This window comes from Malus domestica, chromosome 08, assembly GCF_042453785.1.
Source record: "Malus domestica chromosome 08, GDT2T_hap1".
NCBI classification, from domain to species: Eukaryota; Viridiplantae; Streptophyta; class Magnoliopsida; order Rosales; family Rosaceae; genus Malus; species Malus domestica.
Genome location: NC_091668.1, coordinates 8,865,207 through 8,883,022, shown reverse-complemented (window position 1 = coordinate 8,883,022; position 17,816 = coordinate 8,865,207). Strand labels below are relative to the sequence as shown.

Here is a 17,816-nt window from a genome sequence, read left to right as displayed (position 1 = left end):
TGCAAATGTATGTATGAACTTTTGTTCACATTTCTCTAGTACGTGACGATGTAACGGTACTGTATAAGTGGTAACCCTATTGGCAAAGCAACGAAAGACTGAACAACGTGGCATTGAGGGGAGAGGTGGCGAGTGTCAGAAAGGGGATGAGGTGGCGGTTCCTCCTTGTACGAGTCAAATGGTTTTCTTCCTCAGCCGTCCTCATCCTCTTCATACGTTGATCTCTGCATGTCGGTTCTTCTACTTTCTTCTCACTTGAATTCTCAACGTCAACGTATCAGCAGTCCCATCTAAAACGTAGAACTTCAACTCTATGACCACTTATCCTTTCGAAAATATGAAAGTGGAGAAAATCACAGCTCCCTATGGGTCTTGGAAATCCCCCATCAACCCCGCCGTTGTCTCCGGTGCCTCCAAGATACTCGGTGGAACCGCCGTCGATTCCCTCGGCCGCCTCTTATGGCTCGAGTCACGCCCCGACGGCTCAGGGTATCTATATCTAGCCGTCCATGTATCTATCTGTCTTTCATTCTATGCATATAGAAATACTAAATTCATTGGATTGGTTTACTGTATACAAATACTATGTGTATATATATAGACGAAAGGTTGTTGTGAGGGAACCGGAGGGGGAGGGGGATGAACCGGTTGACATCACGCCCAAGGAGTACGCCGTGCAGACGATGGCTCAGGGCTCCGAAACTGGCGGTGCCTTCAGCGTTTCAAGGGATACAGATACCCTCGTTTTCTCCAATTACAACGACCAGCGCCTCTACAAACAGTCCACAACTGGTTATGTGACCAGCGCCTCGTTTTATGTATCTAGGCATGTTGTTTTTGATGAAAACACTTTTCCCTACAAAAACTTACTTGTCAAACCTTCACAGAGTTCTTCTTCTGTTTTTGTCACACCACCATCTATTGCACCACTGGTCACAAGTCAAAATGTAGTTGTTTCTCATAACACATCTGCATCTCATGCATTTTTACCCTTGTCTCAACCCACTAGAGCTTAAGAGTTCCTTCATGAACCCACTAGTGCCTCTGAGTCCTTGGCCTCCCCAATTCGAGCCTCAGAGTTCTCTTCATCACCTATCCCTATCCCTGAACCTATATCTCATGCTTCAGAGTCTTTGACTTCTCTACCACCTAGTATACCTGCATCTTCACCATCTACACAGTCTCCAGTCTCTGCGGATCCTGATTTTCAACCAGAAAATCTCACAATTGTTCTTCCAGTGACTTCTGTGAGTTTGCATCCCATGCAAACTCGGTCTAAAAGTGGCATATTTAAGAAGAAAGCCTTTGTGGCATCTCTATCCCATGTTGAGCATTCAGATACAGAACCCTCATCCTTCAAAGCTGCTAGTAAGGTTACAGAGTGGCAAGCAGCTATGAAAGATGAAATTGATGCCTTACATGCTCAACATACTTGGGATTTGGTTCCTCTTCCATCTGGGAAGAACTTGGTTGGGTGTAAATGGGTTTATAGGATCAAGAAGAATCCAGATGGGTCTATAGCCCGATATAAGGCTCGGCTAGTTGCTAAGGGGTATAATCAAGATGAGGGCATTGATTATGGTGAGACTTTTAGTCCCTTAATCAAGCCAATTACTGTCCGACTTATTTTAGCACTTGCAGCTCAATTTAAATGGTCTTTAAGGCAGCTTGATGGGAAAAATACCTTTTTACATGGTGATTTAATTGAGGAAGTGTATATGTCATAGCACTCTCGTTTTGGTAGTCTTCATCATCCTTCTGATTTTGTTCGCAAGCTTAATAAATCCTTGTATGGTCTTAAACAGGCTCCAAGAGCCTGGAATGACAAGTTTACTAGCTTTCTACCGAGATTGGGATTTTAGGCTTCACTTACTGATCTTTCTTTGTTTGTCAAACACACTTCTTTTGGGATTGTGGTCTTGTTACTTTATGTTGATGACATAATCATTACTGGTAGTAGTTCATCTTATATTGCTGCCGTAATCTTGGAGTTAACCAAGGCATTTGATATGAAAGATTTGGGACAGTTAAACTATTTTCTGGGCTTGCAGATTTCATATCATTCAAATGGTTTATTTGTTTTTCAGCAGAAATATATTAGAGATTTGCTAGCTTGAGTGGACATGAGTAACTCCAAACCTTGTGCTACACCTTGCCTTTCGTATCATAGGCTTTTAAAGGATGATGGTGATCCATATCACAGTCCGGATCAATATCGAAGTATAGTTGGTGCCTTGCAATATTTGACTTTTACTCGGCCTGATATTGCGTTTGTAGTCAATCAATGTTGTCAGTTTATGCATCAACCTATGCATTCTCATGTTGTAGCTGTCAAACGAGTTCTTAGGTATCTCAGTGGTACCATTCATTATGGTATTAATTTTCAACCTGGAAACTTATCTCTGCAAGTGTATAGTGATGCCGATTGGGCCGGTGACCCCAATGATCGTCGGTCAACATTTGGATATATTGTGTACTGTGGTTCCAGTCCTATTTCTTGGGCTTCCAAGAAGCAACATACAGTCTCCAGATTATCTACCGAAGCTAACTATAGAGCACTGGCCATCACAGCTGCAGAGTTATCATGGATCTGACAACTATTGTTTGATCTTCATGTACCTCTTTCTGCTCCTCCATTACTGTTGTGTGATAATATCAGTGCCATAGCCTTGTCTTCCAATCCGGTATTTCACTCTCGAGTTAAACATATCGAGATTGACTACCATTTCGTCAGAGAAAAGATGATGAGAGGAGACTTAGCTGTGCATCATGTATCTTCCAAGGAGCAATTTGCTGATATTCTCACTAAAAGCTTGTCTATTTCTCTCTTTCACGAGCATTGTTCCAATCTCATACTTGGTTCGAACAAGTATGAGATTGAGGGGGGATGTAAGGATGATAAGGGTCAAGATACTGCCATGTGTCAATAGATTAGGCAGTATAGTTGTTAGTTTGTTAAGATATTGATTGCTTAGGGAGTAAGTAATGGAACTAGTATAAAAGGAGATAATATGCTTGTATTAAGAGTTAGTTAAGAAATATATCAGAAATTCTCTCACTTTATATCCCTTTCTCTCTCTGTCTCTCTGTCTTCTTAAATACTTGATCACCATTGATGATCTTGAAGCTGTGTTCTTGATATTTCTATAGGTTATGCCGACGGGGTTTTTGATTCCCGATTCAACCGTTATGTCACTCTACGGGAAGGCATGCCAAGCACATAGCATCTTCTGTTTTATTTTTTCTATTAGTGTTAGGAATGTGCAGTGTCAATCCAATCTCTCATTTTTTGTAGATGCTCGTCAAAGTGCAATTGAACCGATCACAACGATTGTAGCAGTAGAGCTTCATGGCAAGGATATTATGGGTAATTATTAATTCAGAGTTTGCCAAAAACTAAACCCAAGTCCTTGCTTCACTTCAATTGCATAGTACATTGTGTAAACACTACAAACGTACTCATAATGTGGGCATCTATGTGACATACAGAACTAAAAGTACTAGTAAGTGGAAGTGACACTGACTTCTATGCCTTCCTGCGTATGGACTCCAAAGGCGAACGAATGGCATGGATTGAACGGTCTCATCCTAACATGCCATGGGATAGAGCTCAACTTTGGGTTGGCTATATTTCTGAGAAAAGGTATGTAGCTAATCTTTCTTCAGGATGCCATTGCTCTTCTAATTTATGCTATGTTCCTTTTGTTAGTCAGGTTAAGCTTCTTGGTTTTTTCATGCAGAGTGTTGAATATATCACTGCCAACTCATCTCTGCTAGCTCATCAAAACAATTGTAAAGGATTGGATGATGTAATAGTTGAAAAAGTTAGTTAGTCCTCTAGTCAGCTATATATAGCTATGGTAAACAGATAGTAAAGTTAGTTCATTGAGTTCAATACAAAACCTTCAGTCATTCTTTCTCACATTTCTCTTCTCTCTGTAAAACTTAATTTCTTGGTTTTACAATTGTTCATCTTTGCTTCTTTTCCAATGTAGTTAACATGGTATTAGAGCCACCAGGCTCGCGCCATGGATTCTGGTGATTCTGTTTTTCATTAGATTTCATCGTTTTTCTAGTTTTATTTTCTCTTCAAATTTTCTTCTGATGGTTCCGTTTTTCATTAGATTTCATCATTTTACTAGTTTGATTTTCTCTTTAGATTTTCTTCAGAAATTTCCATTACTTTTTCGGTGCTTCAGCGATTGTTCTTGGGTTGATTTTTCGGCGATTGTTGGGTTAATTTTCCTTTGCCAACTACATTCTACAATATCGAATTTGGGTTCTGCTTGGTGTTTGTGAAAATGCTTGAATGAAACTAAATGCCATGAGGAGATCGAAGATCTGGAGATTTGGTTCTTTCTTCTTGGTGGTCTGCTCAAATCATTGTTTGAATTCTTTGGTGGGAAGCCATGGTTGTTGCTGGTCAGTAGATTGATTGGTTTGCTTCCTCATCGTTATTTGGGTCAAGATTGAAGTTCTTATCAGGTTCTTGATTTCTGGTTTTCATAGTGCACATAATCTGTTTGCTTAAATGTTTCAACAAGGAAATGTTCACTATTTTGTTCATCTTTCTCGTGAATCTTTTCTGGGATATTAGTGTGATATTTGGGATAGTTAGACTCAAGATTGGTCATTACTTCAAGATCAGTGTTTGTGACATTTGGGATATTTCATTTGGTGCACGATGTCTTGGAGATCGATTCCGGCCGGGTTAATTTGCCGAGTTATGCTGATGAGTGATTGTGAATCTCAGTACCGTAATATTAATGTCTTGAAGATGATTTGGTGAGTGTTTGTGAATCTTTTGATGACTGTTGCCATGTTGTTGATGAACGGATATTTGATTTTGTTCATCTTTCTTGTGAATGTTTTGATGAGTGTTTGCTTTGGGTAGATAGATGTGTTGGGACTAAGTCTCCATTGCAACAGTTGACCTTGCAGAGTGACGTGTCTGATCAGAGGGGTTTGTTGGGATACTAATTCTTGTGAAAGGTTCAGACTTTGGGAAGAAGACGACGATGCATGAGAATGTGTGGGTGTGCATTCTTGCATTCTGGCATAGCCAAGTTTATGGTGTTAACTGAGGAGTTGTACAATATATTTCTTATCACAGCCTATAATGTTGAGTCTAACCAACTCAGTTGTTAGCATGAATCTATAGTAAGTCCGGTTATACGATGACGTTTGAAGAAGTTGTAAACGGTAAATCCCATGAAGGGTAATTCTGTGATGTGAGTAGGTAAATCCCACGAAGGGTAATCCTACATAGATGTTGATTTTCTGTTGTTGAAATTGTGAAGGCTGATGCCACTATTAAGAGTAGTTGTTTTTGTTTTTTGGTAAAATCCATAAGGGGCGATCCCATGGTATTATAGTGAAGGCCGATGCCACACTATAGTTTGTTAATTTTCTGTTTTAAAGGCCGATGCCAATGTTAAATGAAGTTAATGACGGTAAATCCCACGAAGGGTAATCCTGCAAGGAATTGTTATAACCGGCATGAGGGTGTGTTACAACTTTATAAAAGGCTATTCTTTGATTCTGTATTCTATTGGAAACATAGGGTTCTGCATACAAAATGGTTCCATAATCTTGCTGAGGGATGAGCAAAGAAAATAGTAGCTACAAAGTATGGATTTAAGTTCTGAATACCTATCAGTTTAGTGAGCAAGTAGCATATGCGCAAGTAGCATGTTGAGTATGGATACCTATCAGTTTGAGGAAGGTGCATATCATGAAGTTGAATGCGATTTGATTGTTATAGTAACCCATGAGAGAGTTGAGAAAAAAAAAATGAAATTTGGAATTTGATATTGCGGTTGAGAATTTGAGAGGTGCAATGGTGATGCATAAAGACTGTTGAAATTATACCACTCTCCACTCACTTTCTGGATACAAAACCAATGGTCCTGCAAGTGACAGCTAAATGCATTTTCAAGCTCAGGATCAATCTGCAGTGCGTCAATTTGTCCATATTTCAGTGTTTGCTATTTCAGACACCCTTAAACACCAAGAACGGAGGATTAATTGATGATGGAAGCAAGGCTAGGAGTACATGGACAAGAAGCACTTCATAGTTATGCATTTGTCAGAGCACTCATTCAATCTCAAACTGGGAAACCCAGTTGAGATTGAGGGGGGATGTTGAATATATCACTGCCAACTCATCTCTACCAGCTCATCAAAACAATTGTAAAGGATTGGATGATGTAATAGTTGAAGGAGTTAGTTAGTCATCTAGTCAGCTATATATAGCTATGGTAAACATATAGTAAAGTTCGTTTATTGAGTTCAATACAAAACCTTCATTCATTCTTTCTCACATTTCTCTTCTCTCTGTAAAACTTCATTTCTTGTTTTACAATTGTTCATCTTTGCTTATTCTCCAATGTAGTTAACAGAGAAGTTTATAAATGTGTCTGTGTTGCTGGCTGTGACCCCAAAATTATCAAGTCTCTCACTAAACCCAAGTGGTCACCTAAAGGTGATTTTTTGATGTACTTGGTAGAGAAACAAATTTAAACTCAAAGTTGTTTGCTAAATTACTTATCATGCTCAGTAAATATATTAGGCTGAACTTGATCGAGTAGAAATTTCCGTCGCATCTGTTTTATGGTGGGGGGTAGGGCCGGCCCTAGCCCAATGCCTTAAGGGCAATTGTCCAGGGCCCAATAATTAAAGGGACACCAAAATAATAAAACCCAAATAACTAGGTATAAAAAAAAATTACTAGAGCCCAATTTCCAAATAGGGGGACGGCCCAAGATTGACAACAAATTAAAGGGGCCCAGGTTTTATGCATTAAAAAAAATTATAAAAAAAAAGTCATACACTCATAACAGGGACCACTCTCGGTCCCATAAACCCTAATTTCTAACCCTTTTCCCAATTTCCCCACGCAACCCCCTCCCTTTGTTCCCCAATCCCCACTAACTTCCAACCTTTTCCCAATTCCCCATCCCCTTGGTTCCCCAATCCCTTCCCCACCCATTTCCCCTATGCCTTGTTGCCGTGTGCTGCCCTTGGGCTGGGTGAGTCTGCAAGGTGATGTGAGTGAGCAGCAGCCAGACAGCACAGCAGGAAGAGGTCCATCTCCTCCTTATTCTCAACGTGATAACACAACACCATTCATTTGGGTATTGGAATTTGACTACAAGTGCATTCACTCATCACCAACCTTTTTGAGTTTTGAGGTAACTAATTTTTAAAATTTGAATTATCAATTCATAATTTAATATAAAACTTTGCAAGTGACATAGAAATATAATTATATGATAATTGATGTATAGAATTGTTGTGGATGAATTGAATTCTTGATTAAATGAATTATTTGATTTCATTTCAAACTCAATATTTAGGTTCAATTTTATCAATTTGTATATGTTAGACTATGTGTTAGTGTTTTTATAATATATAATACATGTTGGAATGATAATTTTGATAGGAAATTTTTGTTATATCATGTGTAGGTAATTTTTGCATACAAATTATCGAAGCCATGTCTTTTAAGAAACAACTATCTGGTAATATGAAAAGGAAAAAAAAAATCAAAGGATAATGAAATTGCCGAAAGTTTAAGAGGATCTCTTAATAAATTTTTCTCTACAAAGAATGAGTTGGTTGAAAATTTGAGAGAAAATGATGTTGGTGAAGAGTCACAAAATGTTGTTGGGGAGTCTCATGATCATGAAATTGGTAGTTATGATGGTGGTGATTTAGAAGAAAATGCTAGAAGACAATTTCTTAAAGGTTGAAATTTCAAGGAGCTTTGCTAGGAATGGTTGTATATGATTTTATTTTTTTATTGTCGGGGTTTAGGTACTATGTCCCCCCCGTTGTATATTTTCTCAAGTAATATAATTTGGGCGTGAGGACCTAGCCCCCCAGCTTCGACTGGGTTCCAGCCCTCGTTAAATATTTTTTTTTTTTAAACATATGTTTTCGTAATAAAAAAGGGCACATTTTGAGCTTTTGCACCGGGCACCCAAAAACTCAGGACCAGCCCTGGTGGGGGGTGGGGAAGGTTTTAAATGTGCATCCTTGGGGAACTTCTTTTATGATTGAGAAGTTCTAGTAGCCGGGATCAAGAATCTTGATTGTTATTCTTCACAATGGAATGCCTCAAGTTTCTGTTTCTGTTGATTCTATATCGTGGGATTAACGTTGTACATGTTCAGTAGTTGATATTAATCTATAGTAGGAAATATATTGAACCATCAAATGCTTTGTGTTATGCTTTATGTGCAGGGGAACTATTTTTTATATCTGATCGGGAACATGGGTATTGGAATCTGCATAAATGGGTAAATTTCGTACTTTAACATTTTTGTTTGCGGTTGATCCATTGCAAATAGTATAAGGACAATATACTCAAATTTGACGATGCCTGAACATTTTTTTTTTCCAGTTGAACAACAGTTATTTGGGATTCATCAATGTATGTTTTCCTAATTCCATTTTTATTTCACAACAGGTTGAGTCTAATAATGAGGTGATATGCCTTTATCCTTGGCTTGCTGAGTTCTCCAGACCATTATGGAATTTTCGAATGAATTCTTATGAATTTATTCAGGACCATGAACAAAATATGTTAATTCCTTGCAGCTATAGGTACGAAATTTAGGTGTGGTTGCGGCATGTTTATTTTGTGTAATGGGTAAAGCTAGAGTCTGTAAAGAAATTTTGGATATTTGCCTGTAGGCAGAATGGGAGGTCATATCTCGGAATTCTAAATAATGTTGAGAGCTCAATAACTGTGCTTCAAATTCCTTTCATGGAATTCTAGATAATATTGTACGCTTTAAAAATCTTGTGCTCGTTCAGTTTCTGTGCCAAAGCTGCTAAACATTTGACCGGCTTAGATGTTTTTAAAATTTGCATTTTTGTCTATGCAGACTTTAGGGATCAATTGCCTATTCGTAGAAGGAGCATCAGAAGTTCTTCCATTGTCTGTAGCAAAGGTGTTCATCAGCCTTTGACATCCAAAAAAACTTCTTTCTATTGCACCATATCTGGAAAAGGGCTTTTGTTGTATATTAGACCACTTGTGTTTTGTATCACTAAACCTTTCTCTTTTGGTACAGGTGACCTTAGACGACCACAAATCAGAAGCGATTGAATTCAAGATTATTTGGTCGTCTTCACCTGATTGTTTAAAATACAATTTCTACTTCAGTTCACCCAAATTCATAGAATTCTCAACAGAAGTTCCTGGCGAATTTGCCTTTGGGTACTTTTATCCACCATCGAATCCGGAGTACAAAGCTACTCGGGACGAAAAGCCTCCACTTGTATTGCAAGCCCATGGTATGCTGTGGTTTTAAACTTTCTATTGATTTTCAAGGTTTGTATATTTCTCATAAACTTTACAAGAGAGAGAACAAAGCTTTTATAAAGAGCCAAAGAACAGATTACAAGATAGAAGACTTTTACCACTATCCACCACACGGTTTCTGCCCTAAGAAACCGGACACACCAAGGATTGAACAAATAACAATATACAATTAAGCAAATCCCAAATTTTAGGGAGAAACATTGACAAAAAGAAAAGTATGATTGAACAAGAAGTGAGATGACAAGTTGGAAAGTTAAAGCCATCACTTTAACCCTTGTAGCCATCACTTTAACCTTGTAGCCATCACTTTAACCCATAACTTAGCTATAGTGATGATTACAACCTATACTTGTGACTTTGATCTATGTCAACACTCCCCCTCAAGCTTGGATCGAGGAGATTGATTGATCCAAGCTTGGACAAAAGACTTTGAAACACGGCAGTCGCCAATGGCTTGGTGAAGAGATCAGCAAACTGACAAGAACTCGAAGTGTAATGAGTTTGTATAATCTTTGATTGAACCTTTTCACGGATGTAATGGCAGTCAACCTCGATATGCTTGGTCCTCTCATGAAAAACAGGATTAGAAGCTATATGCATGGTTTCTTGGTTATCACACATGAGAGTCATTGGTTAAGAGCTAGGAAACCCTAAATCATAAAGAAGGCCTTTGAGCCAGATTAATTCACAAGCAGTAGTTGCCATAGCCCTATACTCGGCCTCAGCAATTGATCGAGCAATCACACTTTGCTTCTTGCTTTTCCAACTTACCACATTACCTTCAACAAAAATACAGAAACCAGTAGTTGACTTGCGATCTAAAGAGTTGCTTGCCCAGTCCGCCTCAGTGTAACCAAGAATGTGAGTGTGAGCATTGTTTTGCATCAAAAGACCACGTCCCACAGAACCTTTCAAGTACCCCAATATTCTATTAACAACTTGCAAATGATCCATTGTTGGAGAATGCATAAATTGACTCACAAGGCTGACAGCAAAGGCAATGTCCGACCTTGTTATTGTAAGATAAATAAGTCTCCCAACTAACCTTTGGTAGTAACTGATATTAGTGAGTGTTTCTCCATCCATGGTCATTTTGTGTTTGCAGTCAAGGGGTGTAGAGGCAGGCTTGCAATCCAACATATCAGCTTCTTGAAGCAAATCGAGAATATACTTTCGTTGATTCAAAAACATTCCCTTCTTAGAAATTGCCATTTCAATGCCAAGGAAATATTTGAGTGTCCCAAGATCTTTGATGGCAAACTTCTGCTTGAGGGTGTTCCTTAGTAACACAATTTCACTGGCATTATCACCAGTGACAATGAGATCGTCCACATAAATAAGAACCACTAGAGTTCCACTGGGACAAATTCGAACAAAGAGAGATAAATCTGCATTGCTTCTCTTGAAGCCAACTTCTTCAAGACCTGAGCTCAACTTTGAATACTAAGCACGAGGAGATTATTTTAATCCGTAAATAGATTTCTACAGTTTGCAGACTAACTCGGGGTCACTGGATTGAGGATGACCAGGAAGGAGTTTCATGTAAACTTCTTCTTCAAGTTCACCATTCAGAAATGCATTTTTGACATCCATTTGATATAGAGGCCATGCATGGTTAATTGCAATAGATAACAACACTCGAATTGTGTTCATCTTAGCTACAGAAGCAAATGTCTCCTTGTAATCTATCCCAAAAGTTTGAGTAAAACTACGAGCTACCAGTCTAGCCTTGTGTCTTTCCAAGGTGCCATCAGAATGGAACTTGGTTTTGTACACCCATCTATTTCCCACTACTTTTTTCCTGGTGGTAGCTTGATAACACTCCACGCTCTATTGTCATCCAAGGCTTTCAACTCTTCCTTCATAGCTTTCTTCCACTCATCTTGCTGCATTGCCTCCTGAAAACTTCTTGGTTCAGAAGCATTGGATATGGAATTGAGAAAGGCTGCATGCTTGGGTGCCACCCTTTGGTATGAAAGGTATTTAGCAACAGGATACCTTGCATTGTAAGTCACATAATCCAGCAGCCTTGAAGGAGGTTGACGATTACGAGAAGGATTTTTTCTTCCTTGAGGCAAGGCAGGTGATGATTCTGGGTCCTCAGGAGGTGAGTGGGATGTAGGTGACTAAATTGATGGTTTTAGCAAGATTTCCTCTTCATGACTTAGAGAATTCTCATGTTCTTTGTCAGTGGACAAGGATATATTTTCCTCACTGGTTGTTAGTCTTGGTAAAGGGAAGATTTTGAAGGCATTCTTTCCCTAACTTAATCCCTCCACTGATTATTCAAAGAAAGGTGTAGTTTCATCAAATTTTACATCCTTTGAGATAATGATTTTCCTTGAAGAAGGATTGTAACACTTGTAACCTTTTTGTGTTGAAGAATATCCCAAGAAAACACATTTGCTAGCTCTTGGGTCAAGCTTGTCACGGTGTATTGAAGCAACATGAACATAACAAGTACAACACAAAATTTTCAAATGAGACAAGTCAATCTTTCTTCCTTTCAAGACTTCATAGGGAGATTTTTGATCCAACACCCTACTAGGCTGTCTATTAATCAAATAGGTAGCATAAAGCACCCCTTGAGACCAAAACTTCTTGGGAACATTCATATGTAACATTAAGGCTCTAGTCTTTTCAAGCAAATCCCTATTTTTCCTCTCGGCCACTCCAATTTGTTGAGGAGTGCCAACACAACTTGTTTGATGGAATATCCCATGAGAACTTAAGTATTGAGACATGTTATTTGACATGTACTCAGTGCCATTATCAGACCTTAAGGTGTGAATATGACAATCAAAATGAGTTGTTACAAGTTTATGAAAATCTTTAAACACATTCATGACTTCACTCTTGCACTTTAAAAGGTATAACCAAGTAATGTTTGAATAATCATCCACAAAGGTTACAAAGTATTTATAACCATCAAAAGATTCAATTGTAGGTCCCCAGATATCTGAACGAACAAGTTCAAATAATTTACTAGCTCTAGACCCTGAGGAATTGAAAGGTAACCTAATAGATTTGGAGAAGTGACAAGTATCACACTCCAAACTACCTTTACATATTGTGGGAAACAAAATGGACAAAACATGGTTTGTGGGATGAGCAAGACGATGATGCCAAATTAGTTGTTCCTGAGAAGGGCTTGAGCTGACTTGAAGACTCTTAGGTTTTGGAAGATTCTTTGAAAGATAGTACAACCTATTTAGGAAGAAACCCTCACCAATCTTCCTCTTGGTGACTATATCCTGAAAGATAACCTGATCAGAAGAAAAAATAGCATGACAATTTGGTTGTCTTGTGATTTTTCCTACTGATAAAACATGAAATGGAAAGGAAGGAACATACAAGGCTGATGACTCTATTTGATAAGAGATCAACTTAATTTTTCCTTTTCCAACAACCGAGACACCCTTACCATTTGCTACTGACACTTGTGAAGAGTTTTTCATTTTTTCGAAGTCATATAAATGTGAAGATTTGTTTGTCATATGGTCTGTGGCTCCTAAGTCTATTATCCAATAATCATGCACAAGCCTAGCATTTAAAGTAGTGGAGAATGCTTTCAATATACCTGGAATTTGTTTACTTGAGCCTCCATGATCAGAATCAGCAAGAAACCCAGCAAATTTGCTTAGCAAGGCAGTAGGGCTTTCAATTTTAGTTCCAGTTGTATTCTCTAGATCTCCACTTCTTTGTCTCCCTTGTAAATAGATAGCAAACTCATTGATCAAGTTCACTAGATTGGAAGTGAAGTCAAGCAAGCTTTCACTTGAGGAAGGATGAGCAGCTAAAGTTGCATGATGAGCCTTGTACAAGGATGGTTGTGAGTTTCTCTGGAGCCCCTTGTTCTTTTGGAAGTTTGGCTTGAGCTCAGGATGTAGAATCCAACATTTGTCAATGGTGTGTCCGCCATAGTTGCAATGTTTGCACTTCATGTCAAACCTTTTGCCCTTGTCTCTTCTATCATCTGAGAACTTGTGATTTGAAAAGTATGCCCTAGACTCAGGCAATCTGTTTTTGGTTTCAAGATTCATCACTTTCCTTTGAGTTTCTTCACGTTGAATAATGGCACATACACTTAAGAATGAAGGTAGCTCATTGTTTATCAGAATGTGACTACGTAGATCTTCATAATTTGAGCTAAGACTAGCCAAGAGTTGAAAAATCTTATCTTCTTCAGCTCTCTTCAGAAGCACGGAAGCATCTGTGGTGTGAGGCCTGTATACATCAAGCTCATTCTACATACTTTTGATATCACCCAAGTGTTGGATAAAAGACTTACTTTCTTGTTGCAAACCTGCAAGCTCCCTTTTTAGTTGAAAAATCCGGGCAACATTGTTTTGATTCCCATACATCTCGCAGACATTTTTCCAGAGATGGAAGGAAGACTCTGAATAGCTAAAGATCTCAGCTAGCTTCCTCTCCATGGAGTTGAGAAGCCACGACATGACAAGTTGATCCTTGCATAGCCATGTCCCATATAAAGGTGATGAAATTTCAGGTGCCTGAATGGTTCCATTTACGTAGCCAAGCTTTGATCTTCCACCGAGAGCAAGTGAAACTGCTCGAGACGTTGGAAGATAATTGAACTCATTCAGCAAAACTGAACTGAGTCTTTGATTTGGATTAAATTCTACTTCGGTAAAATTTGAAGTGGGTGAAACACTAGAGCTTGCAGGACTAGGAGGATTTTCCCCAGCCATTTGAAATAGCTATGGAAAAACAAAGAGGTTGAAGAAGACGATATGCAGAGACAGGCCACTGTGGTCACTGCTCTGATACCATATTGATTTTCAAGGTTTGTATATTTCTCATAAACTTTACAAGAGAGAGAACAAAGCTCTTATAAAGAGCTAGAGAACAGATTACAAGATAGAGGACTTTTACCACTATCCACCACATGGTTTCTGCCCTAAGAAATCGGACACACCAAGGATTGAACAAATAACAATATACAATTAAGAAAATTCCAGATTTTAGGGAGAAACATTGACAAAAAGAAAAGTATGATTGAACAAGAAGTGAGATGACAAGTTGGAAAGTTGTAGCCATCACTTTAACCCTTGTAGCCATCACTTTAACCTTGTAGCCATCACTTTAACCCATAACTTAGCCATAGTGATGATTACAACCCATACTTGTGACTTTGATCTATTTCAACACTTTCCTAGCTATATTACCTATCTTGTGTCATATCTTTTACAGATATTGTTCTGCAAGTTCCCGAGTGGATGAAGGTGAGCCTCTGTTTCTAAATTAGAGGACAATATTATCTATTTGTTGCAATGAAAAGAAACTTTGATCCGGGAAAATTGGATAATTGATATCAATTAAGACTTTCTCCTCAGAAATATCTCACCAGCATTGTTTACATAAAGCACGCTCACGCACTGCCTTTTGTATGTAAATATATTTGTTCCAGTATAGTTCCTCTTTCGTTTACTGCAGGAGGTCCTACATTTGAATCACGCGGAGTCTTAAATATGAGAATTCAGTACTGGACTAGTCGTGGTTGGGCATTTGTTACTGTCAACTATGGTGGAAGCACTGGTTTGCTCTTAACCGTATATTATAGTTTTACATTTTGCACTTGGTTTCTATAGGATCTTTTTGTTGCACATTGATAGTTCTAGAGTTCATTGGTTTTGAGTTTTGAGTCCTCTTGCGACGCTAAACATTTCAATCTTTATTTTCTTATTTTTTTAATCACATGCGTTAGTTTGTCAAGTAAAATAAACTGCATTTCAAAATATATTTCATTATATCTTATACTAAGGGTTTTAAGGTTATGGAAGAAAATATTGCGAAAGGCGGATGTGAAAATGGGATGTAAATGACTGTTGCAGCTGTGCTAGATATTTGGTATTAATCCATCCGCCCCTTAGTCACGGTGGTGGTGAATTTGGTAGAATACCCGTCAAGCCATGGTAATTATATATGTTTTGTTATGTAGGTGGACTCCGGGAAGGTAGATGGCGAACGGCTATGTATTACTGGGGACTCTGCAGGTGGTTATACAGCCTTAGCTGCTCTTGCTTTTAGAGACACTTTCCATGCAGGAGCTTCGTTGTATGATGTGAGTTCTTAGCTCTATCGTTTACTTTTCACCTCTTTGTCTCATTAACTGTAACACGGTATAGTCTAAGAACTTGAAAGCTGAGAGTTTCTTTTGTCACATCGGGTGATGAACAGATAGCTGACTTATAGTTTACTTTTCACCTCCTTGTCTCATTAACTGTAACACGGTATAGTCTAAGAACTTGAAAGCTGAGAGTTTCTTTTGTCACATCGGGTGATGAACAGATAGCTGACTTAGCAATGTTGAGGGCAGAAACTCACAAGTTTGAATCTCACTATATCGATAATCTTGTTGGTAAGTCAGAAGATCACATTTGATGCTTTTACGTTACTGATGCCATTTGGCCACTGAAACAAATATAATTGGTTGCAGGTAGTGAAAAAGATTACTTTGATAGGTCGCCAATCAACTTCGTTGATAAGTTCTCTTGCCCCATAATCTTATTTCAAGGATTGGAAGACAAGGTAGGGAGATTGTGCCATTTTATACTCTTCGTCATATGCGTTTTCATCCCCTCTTTCACTGTGTAATAACTACGGATGAAAATTTTGACAAAGAGGAGATGAGATAAAATGGTAAAAATTGAGTTTGGAAAATACAATTTTATTTTGTAGTCTGTACCGCCAGCACAAGCTCGTAAGATTTACCATGCTTTGAAGGAAAAGGGTTTGCCTGTTGCTCTTGTGGAGTATGAAGGAGAACAACACGGTTTCCGCAAGGTAATTTCTGTGTTATGTACTTGCAAAATTTATATCCCTGTTGATCCGATATTATATGCAGGCTGAGAACATTGAGTTCACGTTGGAACAACAAATGGTCTTCTTTGCACGTTTAGTCGGACACTTCAAGGTTGCAGATGAGATTACCCCAATCAGAATTGATAACTACGATTAAGCATTTATCAAAAGAGGTGCCTATGCTCCCTTTATGTATGAGGTATTACGTCTGCAGATTTTTGTTTCGTTATTTGGTTTCCGTGCAATCTAGATGAGAAAAAGTTGCTAGTTTTTAAAAAACCTTTGGATCCGTTACAGATGATTAATTTAAACGAGCTTTAATCTATTCGGATCACCGATAGAATTGCAGTATAGTACTAATTGTTGGATTGAAGTATTTATGTCTGCATTAAGTTGTCAAAAACCTTGCTTGGAACCGCTTGATGGATCTGATCAAGCAGATACGATCAAGGTTTTTGACTTTGGATTAAGGCAAACTGTCATTTGGAGTAATTATACTTGTATACGGTTCCAAAACCGTAGAGCGAAAACCTATACGATTTTTTTAAGCCTTGACATCCCATCTTAGAATTGAAATCTCACGTCTAGAAGTTGACAATGTCTTTTGCCTACCGCCCGTTATCGACAATTTTAAAATCACGTAGGACAATAGATTAGTCTAGTAGTTCGTTGGTCTCTATCTAGCTGGAATAAAATACAAGTCTTTGCTACCAGTTGCGTCCATGTTTTCTAAACATTCATTTCGAGCATTTAAAAGATCATAGAACATTATCGTGAAGGCCTTAAGAAACCTTTAAATACCTATAAATATTTGTTAACTTTATTTTTTAACAATTAAGGACATTTTACCAATTAAGGACAAATTCCATGTGGATGAGTTTGCAAATCATGCACCAAAAGTTGGGCTATTTTAATGGGTTTTGTCATTGGTTATATAACTTATAAGTTTGCTACAAGTTTTCGGGGATTTTAAAGTTTCAAGGGCCTATATATAGATACTCCTGATTTTGAACTTGTTAAATCTTAAATTAAAAATATAAAAATCAAGATTTAACAATTAAAATGTTCTCAATACAGATATTTTGGAATACTATTCAAATGCTATCAAAACGGTTTCCGTATTCATTAAAGAATACAAGAACATGACCATTATCCTATATATACCATGACGTATTGACTTCTAGATTGTTGAATTAGGATAATCAATTATGAAGTCTATACTTTCTTAAAAGTTAAAATGTTCACATTCGATTTCACTAAGCTAGATTTGTAGTTAAAATGGTTAAGAGCAGTTAATCCTATATACCATGACGCATTGACTTCTAGATTGTTGAATTAGGATAATCAATTATGAAGTCTATACTTTCTTTAAAGTTAAAATGTTCACATTCGATTTCACTAAGCTAGATTTGTAGTTAAAATGGTTAAGAGCAGTTAATCCTACTTCTGTGGTTAGATCTGACAATAGATCGGATTTTGATTCAGGTTTGAACCAGATCTGATATAATTAACAAGACTTCTAATCCAATAATCCAAGTTCGAATCATTCGAACTTGATAATCTTCAAATATGGATTAAGGCTGATCTGGGGTCAGAAACATTAGTTATGGTGCAAATTAATAATACCAATTTAGATGACGACAAAAGGTCTCATGTA

The 17,816-nt window shown here is 37.9% G+C and overlaps 1 pseudogene; it reads left to right on the top strand.

The window, feature by feature from the left end:
* The first annotated feature begins 337 nt into the window (after positions 1-337).
* On the top strand, positions 338-16,502 carry LOC103441287 (uncharacterized; annotated as a pseudogene).
* Positions 16,503-17,816: the final 1,314 nt, after the last annotated feature.